Here is a 20828-nt window from a genome sequence, read left to right as displayed (position 1 = left end):
AGGAAAGACAGAAGAGAAGGCCTAGTGGTGATCTGATAGGGGTGTTTAAGATTACGAAGGGGTTTAGTAAGATAGATGAAGGAAGGTAGTTCTTTATTTCCACTTGTTGGGGAGGCCAGAACTGTGGGCCATAAATATAAGGTTATCGCTAATAAATCCAATAGGGAATTAAGTAGAAATTTTTTCACTCAGAATGTGGATCTCACTACCACAAGTAGTTGAGGTAGAGATGCATTTAAGGGAAACTAGATAAACATGAGGGAGAAAGGAATGGGTTATACTGATTGGATTAGTTGTGGAGGAGTGGGAGAAGGCTCAAGTGGAGCATAGACAGTCGGGCCTAATGACCGGTTTCTGTCTTGTACATTCTGTGTAATGCATGCTTTCTAAGGACACTCATTCGATACCGCCTTCTGTACATGCTGAATAAAAGCAGAGGTGAATAGAGTCCTGCCCGTCCCACTCTGTGATGCAACAGTGGCAATTATACAACGGTGCAATGGAGTGGTAGAACTCATAAATAGTTCTTTGTGTCAGTGAAAATTCCTCCTCAGGCAAAGGCCCTGGTTAAGGATTAATCTGTCTCTAAAGACAAGGGTGTGGTGTAAAGGTTTATAGTCAAATACTCTTCCTCTTCTTGCTACGACAGATGAAAAAAAAAATGTAAATCTACAAACAGTTTGTGGTTAGGGCATTGAAAACAATATTAGCCTTATCATACTTTTTTCCTCACATACACTGTGGACTTGGCCACTTCACCTGAAACTGTGAAGGAATTTTTTTGGATGGGTGCCAGAAATCTGCTACATTTCAGAAGATAGTCAGTAAACAAAGTGTTCCAAACAATATTTTATGCTGTGCTAACAGTCACACAAGAACCATTTCACTCTGGAAATAAAGTTTTAAAAAAGTGTAGATATTTTGAAGCAGAGCTTAAAATTCCTCAAATTCAACAGAATGTAAATCTATTTTGTTGCTGAGTTGGGAGAGGGGAATGATTCATCTCTCTCCTTACTGGTGCTATAATAAAAACAAACCGACAGCAAGTTTTGTTTTGAGGATTAATACAAGCTGTACTTATGTATTATTTGCGTGTATCACAGTGTGGAAAAGGCAGGTCGGGTTGTACGGGAGATAAAGAGGAAGAAGGGGAGGAAAGGAAACAGCATTTCCACTAAAAGCCTGTTTGTTATCCCACTTTTCATTTCCACAATTGAGGCTGACTCTATAACCCACATATTCAAGCACACAAGTAAACAGGAAAAAAAAAGTGCACAGTGACAATCATATTTATGATGTTTTCAATGCATTATAAGTACCTGTAATTTTATGTTGCAGCTTCACTCTACATTAGAGGGAGCAGAGGCGGAAGTGAGGGGTGGGGTAGGTGACATTCAATGGTAATCCATTCATTTCTCACTTGAAAAACAAGTGACCAGCAGAGGAAATTTGGATGGCCATATCTCTTTGATGCCCAAGGCCACCTGACTCAGTTTAGATGGGAACCCTATACCCCTGCCCATAAGAGGCAGGAGGCTGTTCAAAGGCGTATTTTGGCAGTTGTAGGGCACAGATTGCAAATGGACACAGCACACACCGAAGGGTGGATTTCACGGGGTGGGTGGGGGGGCGGACTACCCAGTCCCTGACCAAAAAATTGGTCGGCACTTCACTGGGGGCGGGGGGTAAAATTCAGCCCTAAGTCCAAGTGAACAATGGGAACATGCACAGTGGCTGAGATTAAGGAAGTGACAGGGAAATGAGATATTAAAGAGACTGAAAAGACATGACTTCACATTAAAACATTTTCAGTATTGGCCAAAGTGAACACCACATAGTCCTTGTGAAAACAAAGCACTGAGGACTTTGTGTTGTGTGACACTACAACCATACTAAATGGGATAGGCTCAGAACAGATCTAATGACTCAAAGCTAGAGATCCATAAAGCGCTGTGGGCCAGCAGCAACAGCAGAATTGTATTCAATTACAATCTCTAACCTCGCTGCTTGGCATTATACCTCACTCTCTCATTACCATGAAGCCAGGGGATCAACCCTGGTTCAATGAAGAGTGCAGGACAGCATGCCAGGAGCAGCACCAGGCAGACCTAATAATTAGGTGCCAACCTGGTGGAGCTACAACACAGGACAAAATGCAAGCTAACCAACAGAAATAGCAGGCTAAAGACAAAGCTAAATGATCCCACTAGCAATGGATTAGATCAAAGTTATTGAGTTCTGCCACATTAGTAATGAATGCTGATGGACAATTAAACAATAACCAGAGGTAGAGTCCCCCTGAACAATCATATCCTCAATGATGGCATGATGCAACAAAAGTCGAGACTGAAATGTTTGCAACCATCTTCAGGCATCTTCAGTGCCAAGTGGACAATCCCTCGTGGCCTCCCCTTGAGTTCCAAACCATCACAGAGACCAATCTTCAGCCAATTCAATTCACTCAGTGTGCTGTTAAGAAATGCTTGCACATACTGGGTACAGCAAAGGCTATAGGCCCTGTCAATATCCCAGCTATAGTGCTGAAGACTTGTCTCCCAGAACTAGCTGCTTCTCTTGCTGAGCTGTTCCAGTAAAGCTATGCTGGCATTTACCCGAAAAAGTAGAAAATTGCCCAGCTTTGTCCCGTCCTCAAAAAGCAAGATAAAACCAATCTGGCCAATTAGCTCTCATCAGCTCACTCTTATCAGCAAAGTGATGGATGGTGTCATCAACAGTGCTATCAAGTGCCACTTACACACAAACAACCTGCTCATTGATGCTCTGGTTGTGTTCACCCAGTATCCTGACCTCATCACAGTCTTGACCCAAGCATGGGTAAAAGAGCTGAATTCTGGAGGGTAGATGAGAGTTATTGCCCTTGACATCAAGGCAGCATTTGACAGAGTGTGGCATCAAGGAGCCCAAGTAAAGTTAAGTAAGTGGGAATCAGATGGAAAACTCTCCATTGGTTGGAGTCACACCTAACACAATGGAAGATGGTTGTGGTTGTTGGAGGCCAATCATCTCAGCCCAGCCCAAGGACATAATCGCAGGAGTTCCTCAGGGTAGTGTCCTAGACTCAATCATCATAAGCTGCTTCATCAACAACCTTCCCTCCATCTTGAGATCAAAAGTGCAGAAGCTCGATATGGATTACACAATGTCAATCTTATTAACCACTCCTTGAATACTGAAGCAGTTCATGCCCACATTCAATAAGACCTGGACAATATCCGGGCTTAGGCTGATAAGTGATAATTAACATTTTTGCCACTCAAGTGCCAGATAATAACCATCTCCAAAAAGAGAAAGTTTAGTCATCTCCCCTTGACATTCAACAACATAACCATTATTGAGTCCCCACCATCATTGCCCTGAGGGTTACTGTTGACCAAAAACTTAACTGGACCAGCCACATAAAAACCAGGTTACAAGAGCAGGTCAGAGTTAGATATTCTGAGGTGAGAAACTCATCTCCTGAGTCTCCAAAGCCTGTCCACCATTTATAAAGCATGAGTCAGGAATGTGATGGAATACTTTCCACCTGTCTGGATGAGTGCAGCTCCAACAACACACAAGAAGCTCGGCACCATCCGGGACAAAGCAACCTCCTGATTGGCATCCCATCAACAATCTTAAACATTCACTCCTTCCATCACCTGTTCCTAGGGACAGCAAGTATGTACCATCCACAAGATGCACTGCAGCTATTCACCATGCCTTCTTTGACAGCACTTTCCAAACCCAGGACCTCTACCATCTAGAAGAACAAGGGGAGCATATGCATGGGAATGCCACCAGCTGCAAGTTCCCCTGAAAATCACATACCATCCTGACTTGGAAATATGTCACTGTTCCTTCATTGTTGTTGGGCCAAAATCTTAGAACTCCCTATCTAATAGCACTGTGGGTGTACCTTCACCACATGGACTACAGCAGCTCAAGACGGCAGCTCACCACCACCTTCTCAAGTGCAGTGAGGGATGGGAAATTAATACTGGCCTAGCCAGTGACACCCACATCTTGTAAATGAATAACAAAAAGGTCTGAGGGCATCATTAGACCCTAACTTTTTCATTTTAGTAAGGCTGATGCAAGGGCCTCCGACACTGCTTCAAAACCACCTGTTATTGTGAAGTGGGGCACCGCAGTGCAGTGTGGACAAGGTAAGCACCACGCTGCCAATATTTCTGTCTGATAATGTTCCTCTGAAGCACCTTTGGATGGTTTCCTACATTAACTATGATATATAGATACAAGCTGTTGTTGTTGTTTAGTTAACTTGAATAAATAGTGAACAATGATGGAAGGGGTCATCAACAGTGCTATCAAGCAGCACTTGCTTATCAATAACCTGCTCAATGACATTCAGTTTGGGTTCCGTCAGGATCACTCAGCTCCTGACCTTGGTTCAAACATGGACAAAAGGGCTGAACTCCAGAGGTGAGATGAGAGTGACTGCCCTTGACATCAAGGTAGCATTGACTGAGTGTGGCATCAAGGAGCCCTAGCAAAACTGGAGTCAATGAGAATCAGGGGGAAAACTCTCCACTGGTTGATGTGGGGATATTCGCTGATTTTTGCACAATGTTCAGCACCATTCACGACTCCTCAGATACTGAAGCAATCCATGTCCAAAGGCAACAAAACCTGTACAATATCCAGGTTTGAGCTGACAAGTGTCAAGTAATATTTGCGCCACACAAGTGCCAGGCAATGGCCATTTCTAACAAGAGAGAAACTAAACATTGCCCCTTGACATTCAATGGCATTACCATTTCTGAATTCTCCACTATCAACATCCTGAGAGTTCCCATTGACCAAAAACTGAACTGGACTAGCTATATAAATACTGTGGCTACAAGAGCAGGTCAGAGGCTAGGAATCCTCTGGCGAGTAACTCACCTCCTGGCTCCCCAAAGCCTGTCCACCATCTACAAGGCACGAGACAGGAGTGTGATGGAATACTCTACACTTGCCTGGATGAGTGCAGCTCCAAAAACAGTCAAGAAGCTTGACACCATCCAGGACAAAGCAGCCTGCTTGATTGGCATCTCATCCATAAATATTCACTCCCTCCACCGCCACACACTGTGGCAGCAGTGTGTAACATCTATAAGATGTACTGCAGGAACTCACCAGGCCTCCTTAGACAGCGCCTTCCAAACCCATGACCAGTTCCATCGAGAAGGTAGCCCTTTAGCTCTGAAGAAGAGTAATATGGACTTGAAATGTTAATTCTGTTTCTCTCTCCACAGATGCTGCCAGATCTGCTGAGTTTTACCAGCATTTTCTGTTCTTATTACCATCTAGAAGGACAAGGGCAGCAGACAGACAGATGGGAACACCACCATCTGAATGTTCCCCTCCAGGTCACTCACCATTCTGACTTGGAAATATATCACCGTTCCTTCACTGTTGCTGGGTCAAAATCCTGGAACTCCCTCCGTAACAGCACTGTGGGTGTACCTATACCATATGAACTACAGCAGTTCAAGAAGGCAGCACAGCATCACCTTCTCAGGGACAATTAGGGATGAGCAATAAATGCTGTCCTAGCCAGTGACGCCCACATCTCATGAGTGAATAAAAAAATTTGCTTTGTTTTTCATTTTTGGTACATATTAGCATAGGAAGTATAAGTATATGTGTTGCTTTACATCTTTTCATGGAATAGTAATCTGAAAATGTTGAGTCTCCCATTCCAACTCTAGTAATGAACTTTGGTGAGGTGCCCACAATATTCAAACGTACCAAAAAAATCTCTCAGAAGAATGTCATTTTACATGTACTGTAATGCTTGAAACAGTCTTGACTATTTGCTGATTCTGTCACATTCCCAAATTCAGGTGCACTTAAAATGTGTGCAAGCATTTTGCATTGAGATTGTAGCTACTGCTTTCCTATTGGTCCAAAATGATGCAACTGGATGACTTCACAGGAAATTCTGCAGGGGAGATAAAGTTTTGCAGAAAGATTCAAATTGTGGGATCTTTCAAGTTTACAGTTCGTTCAAAACAGATTAAGGAATGCATGCTAGCAGGGCACTCCCTATTGCAAATCAATTTAGCATTGCATTCCACTTCCAGTTTTGTCTTTATCATATCCTTGTGACGCTTAAGCCAATTAATAGATCACAGCCTGTGTGTGTTTACATTCAAAATGAGGGATTCGGGGTGGGAAATGTAAAGGTGCTGCTACCATGTAACTGCCAACAGGATCTTCAAGGGTTTGATTTTGTACGCTAGTGTGAAATTTACATTTCAACAACTGTTACCTTGTAGCTTCTCAAAGAAAAACGGGAGAAGTAAAATCCATAGGCATTCAATTCAGGGTCATTTAAATTCAGTACAGTTAATAAAGGAAACAAAAATCTGAAAATAAACTCCTGGAAATCTGAATAAAACCTGAAAATACAGGAGATACACAGCATTTTACAAAACAGAAATACAGATTTATGTTCCAAGTGTAGACATTTTGCTAAAGACCCAAACCCCCGTGTAATATTTTGAAATAAGTTTCACTGCCGATTAGGTTGAGTTTGCCAATAGATGGATTATCTTTAATAAAATCAGAGACTCTTATTATTTGGTATTAAGCTAGCCAATTCTTCATTTGGTTTTGTGTTTTATTTTAGTGGTATACCAGGGATACTGAACATTAGTGTGCACACTAAAATGGAGTGGTCATTTTTGGCCGCAGCTGGGACAGGCGTGTGGTCAATTTTCTTGTCTGATGAGCTACCAAGCAAAGGCACCTCTCCAGGAGGGGAAAGTGATTCTCAGTGGATCCACAACAGCTGATTGTAAAACAATATTTATAAGAGGCCTGGAAAAATAGCCTCCTCCCTAAGTCAGGGAATGATGAACGGCCAGAGAATGAAATCTGTGAATTTGTAAGACTTAAAAAAACAAATGAGGGGAAATTAAAGAATATTACCTAATACTACCTGATCCCCTGCATTGCTTACAGCTTTTAATATCTCATCGAGAATTAAATTATTAAAATGGTAATTTTCAGGGACATTTCTGGTAATGCAATTCTTTAGAGAAGCTGCATGTTGCTGTCCTAAGTGTGTTGCAGTCATGTAAATGTTACATCATCATATTTCATCACGTTCTTTCCGAATATTACAATACAGCTTCATGTTTATATTGATAATCCTTGGATAATAAAGATCACTTGGAATGTGGACCTTTCAAAAAATGTAAACAAACAACCACCATTACAATTCCAAAAGGCTTGGAAAATTATCAACATTGCCACAGTAAGAGATTCCAAGCATGCCTGACATACAAGGTCAAAGTACAACCACGTGTTTACAAAATTTATTTATTTAGATTACTTCTCAATCTATTGTTTCTAACTCCAAAATATTCAATCTCTGACTCCTCTGACACTGTGAGGGTAATGAATGAGGGAGTGACACATAAGGAAAGAGATTTCAATGAAGTGTGAGAAGGTTGCTGACCTTTAGTTGCTCCAGTGAGGTTACTAAGTTTCTTCCTGCACCGCAAAGGAGTGCTGTTAGTTTAAAGGAGTGGCAATGTCACAGCCAGCTCCCTTCTCTAAGTGCACACCACATCACGGTCATGTTTCTGCACTTCAGCCCTAGCCCCAACCCCAACCCCAAACAAAACCTCCTTCCTGCTCTATGGCCGGGATTTTCTGTACCCGCTGGTGTTGGGCGTGTTTGGTGGCGTGAGCGGACAATATAGTGAGAAGGCCAAAAATTGGTTTCATGATGTCGTTAAACCAGTTTGAGGTCATCCGCTCAGCTTGCCGATGGCGGATTGTGTTCCCTGCCAAGGGACATTGGGAACCTCATTGTAATACATCAACATATCATTATAAGGCCAGCCCACCGTTCTCATCGCCCCCCCGCCCCCCTCTACCGCCCAGCTGAATCGTCTGCCCACATTGGCGGGAAAACACGCTGATGTGTTTCACAACAGCATATATAAGGTGTGCACTTGGTGGGCTGCACTTCGCTCAGGACTTAAAGGCTTGTTTGCCTACCTTGCTTGTGGAGGGACTGAGGGGAGGGAACCTTTAATCATTTATTGAGCATTGGGCCAAGGAGGTCATTGTTTGGTGAAGAGTTATGTCAGGATGGAAACGCTGGGCACAGGTGGAGGGTCTCATTGAGGAGGTGAGCACAATGAGAGGGATGACATGTGTGGAATAAACTATGGACTGAGTGACATGAGGTTAGTGCAGGTGTAGAATCTACAAGATGCACTGCAGAAATTCGCCAAAGCTTCTCAACAGCATCTTTCAAACTCAGGACCTCTACCACCTAGAAGAACAAGTGCAGCAGCTGGACAGATGGGAACACCAGCACCTGCAAGTTCCCCTTCAAGTTACACACCATTCTGACTTGGGACTATCTTGCTGCTCCTTTACTGTTGCTGGGTCAAAATCCTGGAACTCCTCCCCTGACAGAACTGTGGGTGTACCTACACCACATGGACTGTGGCAGTTCAAGAAGTTGGTTCACCATTATCTTCTCAAGGATAATTAGGGATCAGTAACAAATGCTGGCCTAATCAATGATGCTCACATCCTAAGAATGAACTTTTAAAATTCTCTTTGAGAGAGCCAACGCAGATTTGTTGGTCTTGATCTTCAGAGCTGTATTGTGCTACAATTCTATAATATTCTTAACAGGCCACTTCAAAAAGATATTCATCTATTTCATGGCCATCTGATAACAGATAGAAATGACTTTCTTTTAAAAGAGTAATCCAGTTATTAGCAATTTTACTTGTACTGCATTAATCACTGTTCCTAACAATTTCAAACCTTAGCATCATTACTAATCCCTTCTCTCTCCAAAGTGTCGATGCCCCTTTAAATGTTCAAACAGAAACAAATGCTTTCCCCTTTGAGTCAACAGAGGGTGAATAACCACGTTACTGTTCAGTTATAAAGGCCACTGCTGGCTGCCTCCCACATGCACCAGTTCTGATAAACCCAAGGCTGTGATAACAGAGGAGTATAAGCAAGCAAGAATGGCTGATTTGTAGGTATACAATAAAGAGGTGGTCTGTTCCCTGCTCTGACCCTGTCAGCCATTTCCCACAGTCAGTTTTGTGTTGGTGAGCACAGATGGTTTGCGTCCGTTTATGTTACCCAACACCAGTGAGATTGGATGTGTAGGAAGAGGACTTTGAATGAGATACGTACACACCAAAATAATCCTGAGGATTCTCCTGATAAAATTTCAAATGATAAAACAATTCATTCTTGCTATTGCAATAGAGGGCCAGTGATAGATGGAGATAGCCAAAAGATGTCATAGCATTCTGACATTGTCACATGATTTGGGGCATGTCCATAATTTTTACAAAAACTTTATTACAATTTTTTAAAGCCTACATGAAACCTCATCCCGCCTGTGGATGAGGTTTCGTGTTTTTTCTAATTCGTGCCAGGGATCCTGGCCTGCCCGCCAACCTTAAGGTTGGACGGGCAGGTCCTTTAATTACTTAATTGACTCAATTGGCCACTGACAGGCCGGCGGGCGTGCAGCTGATTTTGCTGCGCCCCCGCCTACCTGAAAATTTAAATGGGGCGCAGTGACGCCAGGAGTTTCGCCTGACGTCACTGTACGGCATTTTATGTGTCGGCGAGCAGGCCCCGCCCCTGCTCACCAACATGTAAAATCCTGCCCTATGTCTTGCACTCATCAGGACAAATGCAAAAATACCAAATTTCAAATGATCACAACAATTTATACTAGAGAAGAAAAGAGTGCTGATTCATTGACAAGTTGACTCTGATTGGCTGAAGCATTTCCACGGAGAAAGCGACAGGGAACTAATTGGCTCCCCGAGCTCCTGGGTAATTCTAAAAAGGCGTAAGGCTTGAACATATTCCTTTTGTTTGCAGAGAATGGGTCCCTGCGAATGAATGTATGCCACTTCTACTAAATGTAAATGGAACCACGTTACGAGCTTGACTGATTATATTAAATTGGGTCATATGGGCTCAAAACATGAACTCTGTTTCTCTCTCCACAAATGCTGTTCGACCAGCTGATTTTTTCCAGCATTTTCTGTTTTTGTTTCAGAATTCCAGCTTCCACGGTATTTTGTTTTTATTTTGAATTGGTTGTTAGTGGAGCTATTAACACACTATTCAGCAAGTGCTGCCCAGTCATGGAATCACATCCAACAGTAGATGTTTAGTTTTGGGATTTGCAAGCACGGACTGATTAAGTACAATCTGTACTCTGCCTATTACGAACAACTGAAGGAACATGCTGTTGATTCGATCAGCCAATCACTGGGGCATACGGTCTCAGTACCTGGTAGCACACCGGCACTGAGATTGATACTTTGAAATTCTTTGTCCTATTCCATAACAATGTTAAACCTAATTGAATTATGACCACTGCCAGCAGATGTGCTCCCACTGAGACCCTTTCCACCTGCCCAGCTTCATTCACTTCATTCATTAATCCAAAATTGCTCCTTTTCGGGTTAAACTTCCTACGTTCCTGTAAAAAGATTCCCCTGAATGGGTTTTAAGAATTCTATGCCCTCTATACATTTTACACTTTAACCCAGTTAATATTAGAAAAGGGTCCGGCTTACATGCGATGTCTTCCATGGTTCAGTTGCCTGCTAAAATTCACCCGCCTAGGATGACACATTAAAAATGACAATTGGATACCTGGGGGCTGCCAGTGCTGGTGGAATTGTAGCCCTGTGTTAATTATTGACATCACAAGAAAATAGTAACTGGAAAAAACTGTTCCTTCTCAATCTAACTGAAAACACTTAAAAAACTTTCCTGTATTCAGTTCAAAATATGTTGGGTCGTTTAAAATTCTTTTAATTATATAGAAAGCTACAAATTTTTTGAATGCAAGTGAAATCTTGAACTGTGGTGGAAAGTCTGGCAGCCACTGCGGAGAGGAACACAGTTAACGTTTCGAGTCAGTATGACTCTTCAACAGAACTAAGTAAAAATAGAAAGGAGGTGAAATATAAGATGGGTTAAGGAGTCGGGGCGGGGGGGGGGGGGGGGGGACAGGTAGAGCTGGATAGAGGGCCAGTGATAGGTGGAGATAGCCAAAAGATGTCATAGACAAAAGGACAAAGAGGTGTTGAAGGTGGTGATATTATCTAAGGAATGTGCTAATTAAGGGTAGAAAGCAGCACAAGCAAGGTACAGATAGCCCAAGCGGGGGTGGGGTGGGTGAAGGGAAGGGATCAAAATAGGCTAAAAGGTAGAGATAAAACAATGGATGGAAATACATTTTAAAATAATGGAAATAGGTGGGAAAAGAAAAATCTATATAAATTATTGGGGAAAAAAAGGGGGATCAGAAAGGGGGTGGGGATGGAGGAGAGAGTTCATGATCTAAAATTGTTGATCTCAATATTCAGTCCGGAAGGCTGTAAAGTGCCTAGTCGGAAGATGAGGTGCTGTTCCTCCAGTTTGCGTTGAGCTTCACTGGAACAATGCAGCAGGCCAAGGACGGACATGTGGGCATGAGAGCAGGGTGGAGTGTTGAAATGGCAAGCGACAGGGAGGTCTGGGTCATAGTAAGAACCTATATTCATGGAGAGCCCAAACAACTGTAACCTTATACCTTGCCTCAGGTAAAGGTGTGGTTTGGGAAACCACCTGCCAGGCCCTCTATAGAGTATTAAAACCATTTCATGTCTCTCATGTTCAAACAGACTGATAACACCACATCACAGTAGCAGAATGACTAATGTAAGATCACAACAAAACAAATTGTATCAGTGACTCATCTTTGCAATGTTTGGTCTCTCTCATTTTTCTAGGTCCTTAAAAAGCAGCAGCTTTGAAACCGTCAGTAAAGTGGATAAACATGTTTAACCTTTGTACGGAAATAAGGGTTGGAACAATGACTTCTTTCTTTCGGGAACTAGGATTGAAACCACCTTAGAGCTGATGAGATGATCTTAAAAAATAAAATAGAAAATGTTGGAAATACTCAGCCAGTCAAGCAACATCTGTGGACATAGAAAGACTTAATGGCCGGAATCTTCCGGTCCCGTCAATGGCGGGCAAAGTTGCGGGTGGGAAGGGAAAATTTTCCCACCCCGCCTGCGACGATGCCCGCCACTTGCAGGGCAGGAAAATCCCGCTGAATGTTTCAGGTGTGAACTGGAAGAAGTTAGAGATGTAACAGTTTTTAAGCAAGTATAGGACAGGGAAGGGGGGGTCACAGATTGAGGAAGAGGAGAATAAAGAACAAAAGGGATGGTCTGATCAAACGTGAGAAGGGGAACAAACCAATGAAGTGGAAATCCTGTTGGAGAGAAGATTAGAACGTCTTCAAGGCGGGTTTTCCTGGAAGAGAATTAAACACTGAAACGAAAACAAAATATTGCGGTTGCTGAAAAATCTGAAATAAAAACATAAAATGCTTGCAAACACTCAGTAGGTCAGTCTGCACCTGTGGAGAGGGAAACAGAGTTCACATTTCAGGTGATAATCACAAATGCCTGCTGACTGCACAGGTTCCTCCATGAAACATCAGTATCCATAGAAAAGAATTGTCTATTATTTGGTGCAAATGAACACTAAATGAGAAAGCTCCCTCTAAAGAGGCCATAAAAGTTAGTGATGTAGGGAATGGAAGTATTCATACTGTCACAGAAGAGGGTGCTCTGTTATAGTTTGGTCTTTTCCTCTGTGCTCTCATTCGAAGGCCAGACACCCATGTGCGCTGTGACACAAAAGCAAAAGGCTTGGGATGCTGGAAATCTGAAATGAAAACAGTAAGTGCTGGAAATACTCAGCAGGTCAGGCAGCCTCTGTGGAGAGAGAAACCGAGTTAATGTTTCAGGTCGATGACGTTTCATCAAGAATTAATATTTGTCGGGAGACCTGGACTACTCCCCTGCTCTTCTATAAGTGGGATATTTTACATCCATCTCTTGAGGGCAGGTGGAAAGTAGCAACAGAAAACCACTGAAAATAAAGTGTAACTAATTCTAAAGCTATATATAATTGAAAATGGATTTCCTTACATACTGAAACTTTCAAAGCTGGAGGACAGCTATACCTCTCTAAACAACCTCATGGGCTGTGGATCGGCTTCACATATTGAATATTAATGGTTAACATATGGCAAATAAAGACCAAGGATGTATGTGACTCAGGATAGCTTATAGCTCTTCATATAAATTTCCTGTACCATGTGAGCTGTGTGAACCGGAGTGATTTCAAGCAATTGTAATTGGGGTTCTGTCTCAGAAGGTGAAATTTAGTACCCAACATTTAAGAGCCTGGCTATTAATAAAAATATGCTGCTTATTCATGGACTAAAAAAATACATTGTATGCACTATTATAGGATCCATATCAAAGGTTTATAATGTCATAGAGTCATTACAGCACAGGAAGTGGCCATTCAGCCCACTGACTCCACGCCAGCTCTCTGTACAGCGATTCAGTCAGTCCCATTACCCAGGTCTATCCCTGTAACCCAGTAAGTTTATTTCCTTCATGTGCACATCCAATTTCCTTTTGAAATCATTTATGGTCTCTGCTTGTACCATCCTCGGAAGCAAAGAGTTCCATGTCATTATTGCTTGCTACGTAAAAAAATTCTTCCTCACCTTCCACCCTGCATCTCTCTCTGTCCCCTAGTCCTTGTACAATCAACAAATAGGAACAGCTTTTCTTTACCTACCTTCTCTAAGCCCAGGGTGGCTGCCCTCCATCCCGTAAGACAGTAGTTGGCGCCATGCATAAGCTTCATAGCTAAGGCTGAAACTTTATTAACAACTTTCATTATCATAGCCTATACTAATTAGTTCCTGCAGCTCACTCTTTCACTTCCACGGTTGTCGACCAACCACTTTTTGAGCTGATAACCAGAAGCAACACAACTCTTAAAGAATAGTTGCAGAGCTGCAATTTCAACTTCACATGTTCTGATACATTTAAGTTTAAGCTTCTTCTTTAAAATAGTTTAAAATATGGCAGTAAATGATGAATGAAATAAAAAGTGGGTTATGAGGTCTTATTGCCATGTCTAGTTGCTGTGCCAAACAATGAGACTAATGCCATTCAGCTGCAACAGGATATAGATGGGCTAGCCAAATGGGCAGACAAGTGGTAGATGGAATGTAATGCAGAGATATGTGAAGTGTTGCATTTTGGCAAAAGGGATAGGGTGAGGCTATGTAGAATGGCACAGTTCTAAAGGGTGTACTGGGACAGGAACAAAGGGACGTAGGGGTTCATTGTGCATTGATCATTGAACGAGACAGGACATATTGAGCGAGTAATTAACAAAGCATATGGAATCTTGGGCTTCCTAAATAGAAGTACTGAGCACAAAAGCAGGTAGTTATGCTTTATGAAGCTCTGATTAGGCCACAACTAAAGTATTGCAGCCAGTTCTGATCACCACACTTCAGTAAGGATGTGAGGGCCCTTGAGAGAGCGGAGAGGAGGATTACCACGCTGGCTCCAGGGATGACAGATTTTAGCTACAAGTATAGATTAGAGAAGCTGGGTTTGTCCTTCTCAGAGCAAAGGAGATTGAGGGGAAATTTGGTGGAGGTCTACAAGATTATGCATCTCTTGGCAGGACAACTCAGAGGTCCTGGAGCATGCTAATTCCATCAGCATACACTCATTATTAAGCCAACAACATCTGCACTGGCTTGGCAATGTTCATCAGATGGACAGCCGTACACCAAAGATCTTCTGTACCATGAACCGGCCACTGGATCACGGTAACGACTTCCTGGGTGTCCATACTTCCACTACAAGGATACTTGCAAGCGAGATATGAAAATGGTGGACATTGACACTAAGAGCTAGGAGACAGTTGCTGACGGTCATGGCCTCTGGAGGCCGCCTGTCTGGAAGTGCGTTGGAAGAGATGAGCAGACATGAAAAGCTCAGCTGGCCAAGAAGTGGGTCCAGACAAAACTGAGGCCAGTGAATCATGCACATTCGGCCCATTGAGTCCATGCTGGCTCTCTGTACAGCAATTCCCACTGCCTTCCTCTGCTACAAATGTGGGAGAGACCACCATGACAGACTGGGGCTCCTCGGCCACACCAGGCAATGCTTAACACAGAGTTGACCACCACAGCGCAAACGATCGTCTTACGAGATGGAAGGCTGCCACCAACAAGATTATGATGGGTTTAGAGAAGGCAGACAAAGAAAAGCGGCTCCCATTTGCTGATTGTACAAGGACTAGGGAACAGAGAGAGATACGGGGTGAAATGAGGAAAGTTTTTTTTATGTAGCGAGTGGTAATGACCTGAAACTCATTGCCTTCGAGGGCAGTGGAAGCAGAGACGGTAAATTATTTCAAAAGGATATTGGATAGGCATTTGAAGGAAATAACCTTACTGGGTTACAGGGATAGAGCAGAAAATGGGACTGACTGAATTGCTGTACAGAGAGCCAGCATGGACTCAATGGGCCGAATGACTGCCTTCTGTGCTGCAATGGCTCTATGACTCTATGATATTATAGATCTTTGGCATGGATCCTTTGATAATGCATAAGATATTTTTTTAGTCCACGAATAAACAGCATATTTTTCTTAATAGCCAGGTATTAAAATTCACCTTCTGAGATAGGGGTCCCAAAAACAATTGTTTGAGATCATTCTTTATGAGCAAGTGGCAGTGCTTCTTACTCCTGTTCACACTGCTGACATGGTACAGGAAATGTGTATGAATTTTAGGACTAAGTTCCACTATACATTGCATGTTGTTTCTGTGCATGAGAGATGTTTCAGTGCACGCACAGAAGAAACAGGTTGTGTATTCTGCATTGGATTAAGGAATTTGTGATAGGTATGTAAATATTGGGAGCTCTGCTTGCTGTACAACATTATGCTTTGAAGCAAAAACAGGAAATGCTGGAAAAACTCAGCAGGTCTGGCAGCATCTGAGGAGAAAGAAATAGAATTAAGTTTTTGAGTCCATATGACTCTTCAGAGCTGCATGCTTTGAAGTATTAAAATGAGTTAATTGATAAAATAGTGACGAGACATTCACTATCTGATAAATAGAGCACCCCTCATACTCATCTCTGCATTTTTTATTTGCATGTAGTGCAGTGACCATATCTGATAAACTACTGGGATAATCTAATCCTGAAAACTTCTGCTGCAATACCTAAATCCTCAGAGCTAAGATACAGACATTTGAGGCTGGATTTTCCCCCACTGTCCTGCTTGAAATTGAGAAGAGACATTGGACAAATTGAAGCTCAATTTTCCCCTTTCTGTCCCTTCCAAGCTTGCCACCCATCTGCCTCAGGACCTGACGAGCCTCCCCATTTCCCTGCTTATTGCAACTCTCTCTCTGCCAATCACAGGGACTGCCAGGAGAAAGAGGGAATCGTGCTGGATATGAGAGGACTAAAGTTTCCCAGTTTTCTTGGAGCATAGGGCTGCTGTTTTAAGTGCACAATGCATCATGTTCCTAGTATCATGACGGAAAAAGATGTCAGGATACTCCGGCTAGATTACATTGAAGTGTGTCCAGGTCTATCATATAAACCTCAGGAAATGGAACTATTGAAATGTAGTACATTATTATTGTATGTATGCTATATATAGCTATTAAACCTAATACAGGGCATACCCACTTATTCAATTGTGAATTTAGGAAAGCTAAATTGTAATTGTGTAAGTAGCAGGTATTGAACCTATCCCTAGAATGGATCTGGTGCTCCTTCTGTCCACAGGGTTGGCTTTTTACAACACAGTATCTATTTAATCTGCCTCATGTATTAGCTTTTCAGGAAAGGTATATTTTAATCAAGGCTTTGGAAAAAGTTAATCAGACTGTTCAAATCTACTAATACTATATTATTATTGATTATAATTATATTGTAGAAATATTTACCTTTAGCGTACATCTGTTAAGCTTAATGGTATAAATCAATGTTAAAGTGGTGACTACCGAACTAAGACTGACACTACAGCAATGGCCAGTTTAATCATTTCAGTAAACTTAATTATAGACATGCTATTGCATATTGAACTATAAGCTTCAGAAAATGCTAACTATTTGATAAAAAATGTGGGAAAGCAATTAGTTCAGCAAAGGAAAATGGGAACCTTTAGTCCTCTTGTATCCTGTACTATTCCTTCTTTCTCCTGGCAGTCCCTGTGATTAGCAGAAAGAGTGGCAATAATCAGGGAAATGGGGAGGCTCAGGTCCTGAGGCAGATGTGCGGCAATCTTGGAAGGGACAGAAAGGGGAAAATTGAGCTTCAATTTGTCCAATGTCTCTTCTCAATTTCAAGCAGGACAGTGGGGGAAAATCCAGCTTCAAATGTCTGTATCTTAGCTCTGAGGACTTAAATATTGCAGCAGAAGTTTTCAGGATTAGATTCTCCCAGTAGTTTATCAGGTATGGTCACTGCACTACATGCAAATAAAAGATGCAGAGATGAGTAAGAAGGGTGCTCTATTTATCAGATAGTGAATGTCTCATTACTATTTTATCAATTAACTCATTTTAATACTTCAAAGCGTGCAGCTCTGAAGAGTTATATGGACTTGAAAACTTAATTCAATTTCTTTCTCCACAGATGCTGCCAGACCTGCTGAGTTTTTCCAGCATTTCCTGTTTTTACTTCAAAGCATAAATCACTAATTATATAAAACCTGGACAAACTTAGGCTGACAAGTGTCAAGTAACATTCGCGCCACACAAGTGCCAGGCAATGACCATCTCCAACAAGAGAGAATCTAACCATCGCCCCTTGATGTTCAATGGCATTACCATCACTGAATTCCCCCATTATCAACATCCTGGGGGGGGTTACCATTGACCAGAAACTCAACTGAACTAGCCATATAAATACTGTGGCTACAAGAGCATGTCAGAGGCTAGGAATCCTGACTCCCAAAAGCCTGTCCACCATCTACAAGGCACAAGTCAGGAGTGTGATGGAATACTCCCCACTTGCCTGGATGAGTGCAGCTCCCACAACACTCAAGAAGCTTGGCACCATTGAGGACAAAGCAGCTCGCTTGATTGGCACCACATCCATAAACATTCACTCCCTCCATCACCAACGCACAGTGGCAGCAGTGTGTACCATCTACAAGATGCACTGCAGGAATTCATCGAGGCTCCTTCGACAACACCTTCCAAACCCACGACCACTACCATCTAGAAGGATAAGGGCAGCAGATAGATGAGAACACCACCACCTGGAAGTTCCCCTCCAAGTCACTCACCATCCTGACTTGGAACTATATCACCGTTCCTTCACTGTTGCTGGGTCAAAATCCTGGAACTCCCTTCCTAAAAGCACTGTGGGTGTACCCACACCACACGGACTGCAGCGGTTCAAGAAGGCAGCTCACCACCACCTTCTCAAGGGCAACTAGGAATGGGCAATTAATGCTGGCCCAGTCAGTGATGCCCACATCCCATGAATGGATAAAAAATATTAAAGGTTTCACATGGTAAATAGATTAACTGTATGTAACAAAAGTGAAATTATTGATGATATCTATGTAAGGGAGTTGTACCAATCTCCTTACCGAATGGAAAAAGAGCTCATTCAGTAAGGAAAAGTACAGCTATTGATAAGAGATAAGTCACTTAATATATTTCTTTAGAGTTGTGTTTAACTATTGTATAATCGTATAATGTAGAAATGTGTGGATTGTCACAGAGGGTGAGAGAAACATATAAAAAGTGGCGGCTGTTAATGAGTATTTGGAGTCATAAAGGTCAAAGGTACTGAGCTCATAACCATAGCATAAGTTGTTTGAATCTCTAACCAAACCACCATCAGGTGCAGTTTTAATTACAAACTTTTAAGTTCATGTTTTAGTATCATTGCATGTATACTAAATAAAGCTATGATACTTGATGTCACTGTTCAAGAACCTCATTGGAAACCTTATGCTAATATTTTGCTGCACATTAGGAATAAAAGTTAGCTATAGTCTTGTATGAAATGTCATCATTGCTCCTTCCTTTCAGCCCCCTTTATATTTATGTTCATAACAGCACAGCTGAAACTTGATATATTTGCTTCCATATATTGACCTATTTTCTTGACTGTGTAGCCTGTGAGGTTTTTTGCTACATCATGTTGAACACACGCTACTTTTATCATTAAATTTGATTGTGCTGTGAGTGTGACTTCTCATACTAAATCTAATGTGACTATTGTGCACTTGGGTGGCAATGTTCGTTAGTTTTTTTTTGACTTACTAAATCCTACAATGAGAGACTGCAAAAATCCTTCTCAGGTGTCAACATGTTCCAACAATATTATCTACTTCTTTTTGATTTTTTTTTCTGACAGCAAGAAGTTTTATTTATGCACTAGCGAATGGCCTATTCTAATGTCTCAACAAATCTTTTATGCCTATCTAAATATTTTCATCAATATTTGGGCTTAATGTGGAATTTATGACTGCATTCAATGTCCAATGAGAATTTTAATGATAAATATTGTGTTATTCTGAGCATTTCCCATTGCATGGTTGGAACTCGATAATTATGTCGAGTAGGTGAGGTGATAAATGAGATGATTTGCAGAAAACGTGAATTGTGTTAAAGGTAACATATACTTGATATACTTTACTACTGACTCCTTCTCATGAAAACTCAATTGCTACCTGACTAAATTTAAACAGTTGTAGAATCAACTGCTATTAATAAATGATGTTCAATCTCTAATTTAAAAAAAAATGAATTATTTATCACATGGAAGCTACTTTGTATGGACAAAATATTTAAAGCTTATGATTGAGGAATTATCAAACTGCTTCACACAATAAATTATGTTTTCCATAACATCATGTCATAACCACTTCATGACTTTTCCACTCTTATGTGGTTGACATTGCTACAGGGAATTCTTCAATGAATTCAGTTAAATTTACATACTTTCTAGGATCATTGCACTTCGCAAATTGCATAGTGCAAGCTTGTCCAACCTTTACACGTGGTGGGGGCGGCATTTTGATTTTTTTCTCTCTCAAGGGGCTCATGAGCAAATTTTGGAAAGATAAGATCTGGCACAACATCAAACATGAATTATGAAAAAAGACAGTTGATGTGTGAAAAGAAACAACTTGCTGAGCAAAGAAATGTCAAAACAATAAATTGATCATTTTTTTAAAAATGAGTAATAAATAAAGATGACCATTAGAGTGTGAAAGGGTGAGGACCTGTGTGTGTGTGTGTGTTTTCAGCTCACTCCCAGTATCGCGTGCTCACTCATTCACCCTCACCCACTGTGAGAGGGGGTGAGAGTGCATGATGGTGTGTAAGGGTGAATGAGAATCCTGAGACAGGGGGCAGTGAGCCAGGCACACACTCAACCCTCCTTCTCACACACAAACACTCACCCCTTTCTCTCTCTCTTACACACACACAAACACTACACACTTAACATTATAAGGATGGTCAGTCCTGTATTTGGATGGGTAATAACAGTAAACATAAGTTCAGTAAGGTATCTGGTTTGGATGTTTATAGTATAAGTGATGTCAGTAATCCATATGGTCAGTGTTCAATGCTCCAATTTTGCTAAGACAAATTGGATCGAGCTGTAGCAGAATCTTAGTTGAAAATCCACCTATTGTATGGTGCAGGAACATTGTATGTGTGTAAACCATCCACCCACCCTCACCCATCCACCCAAACCCTCACCCACACTTACTCAATCAGCATGGGAGGGAGTGCGATGAGAGGTGAAAAGATACCTGGAGTGAGGCCTGAGGCCTTATGGAGCCCATACATGGTGCACTCCGGGGGGGGGGGGGGGGGGGCGTGGGAAAGCGGTGGGAGCTGGGGGAATGTGGTGCAAGCCGGG

Source organism: Cetorhinus maximus, chromosome 4, assembly GCF_964194155.1.
Source record: "Cetorhinus maximus chromosome 4, sCetMax3.hap1.1, whole genome shotgun sequence".
NCBI classification, from domain to species: domain Eukaryota; kingdom Metazoa; phylum Chordata; class Chondrichthyes; order Lamniformes; family Cetorhinidae; genus Cetorhinus; species Cetorhinus maximus.
The sequence above is the reverse complement of the archived record's forward strand: the minus strand, read 5'-3'. Positions refer to the sequence as shown.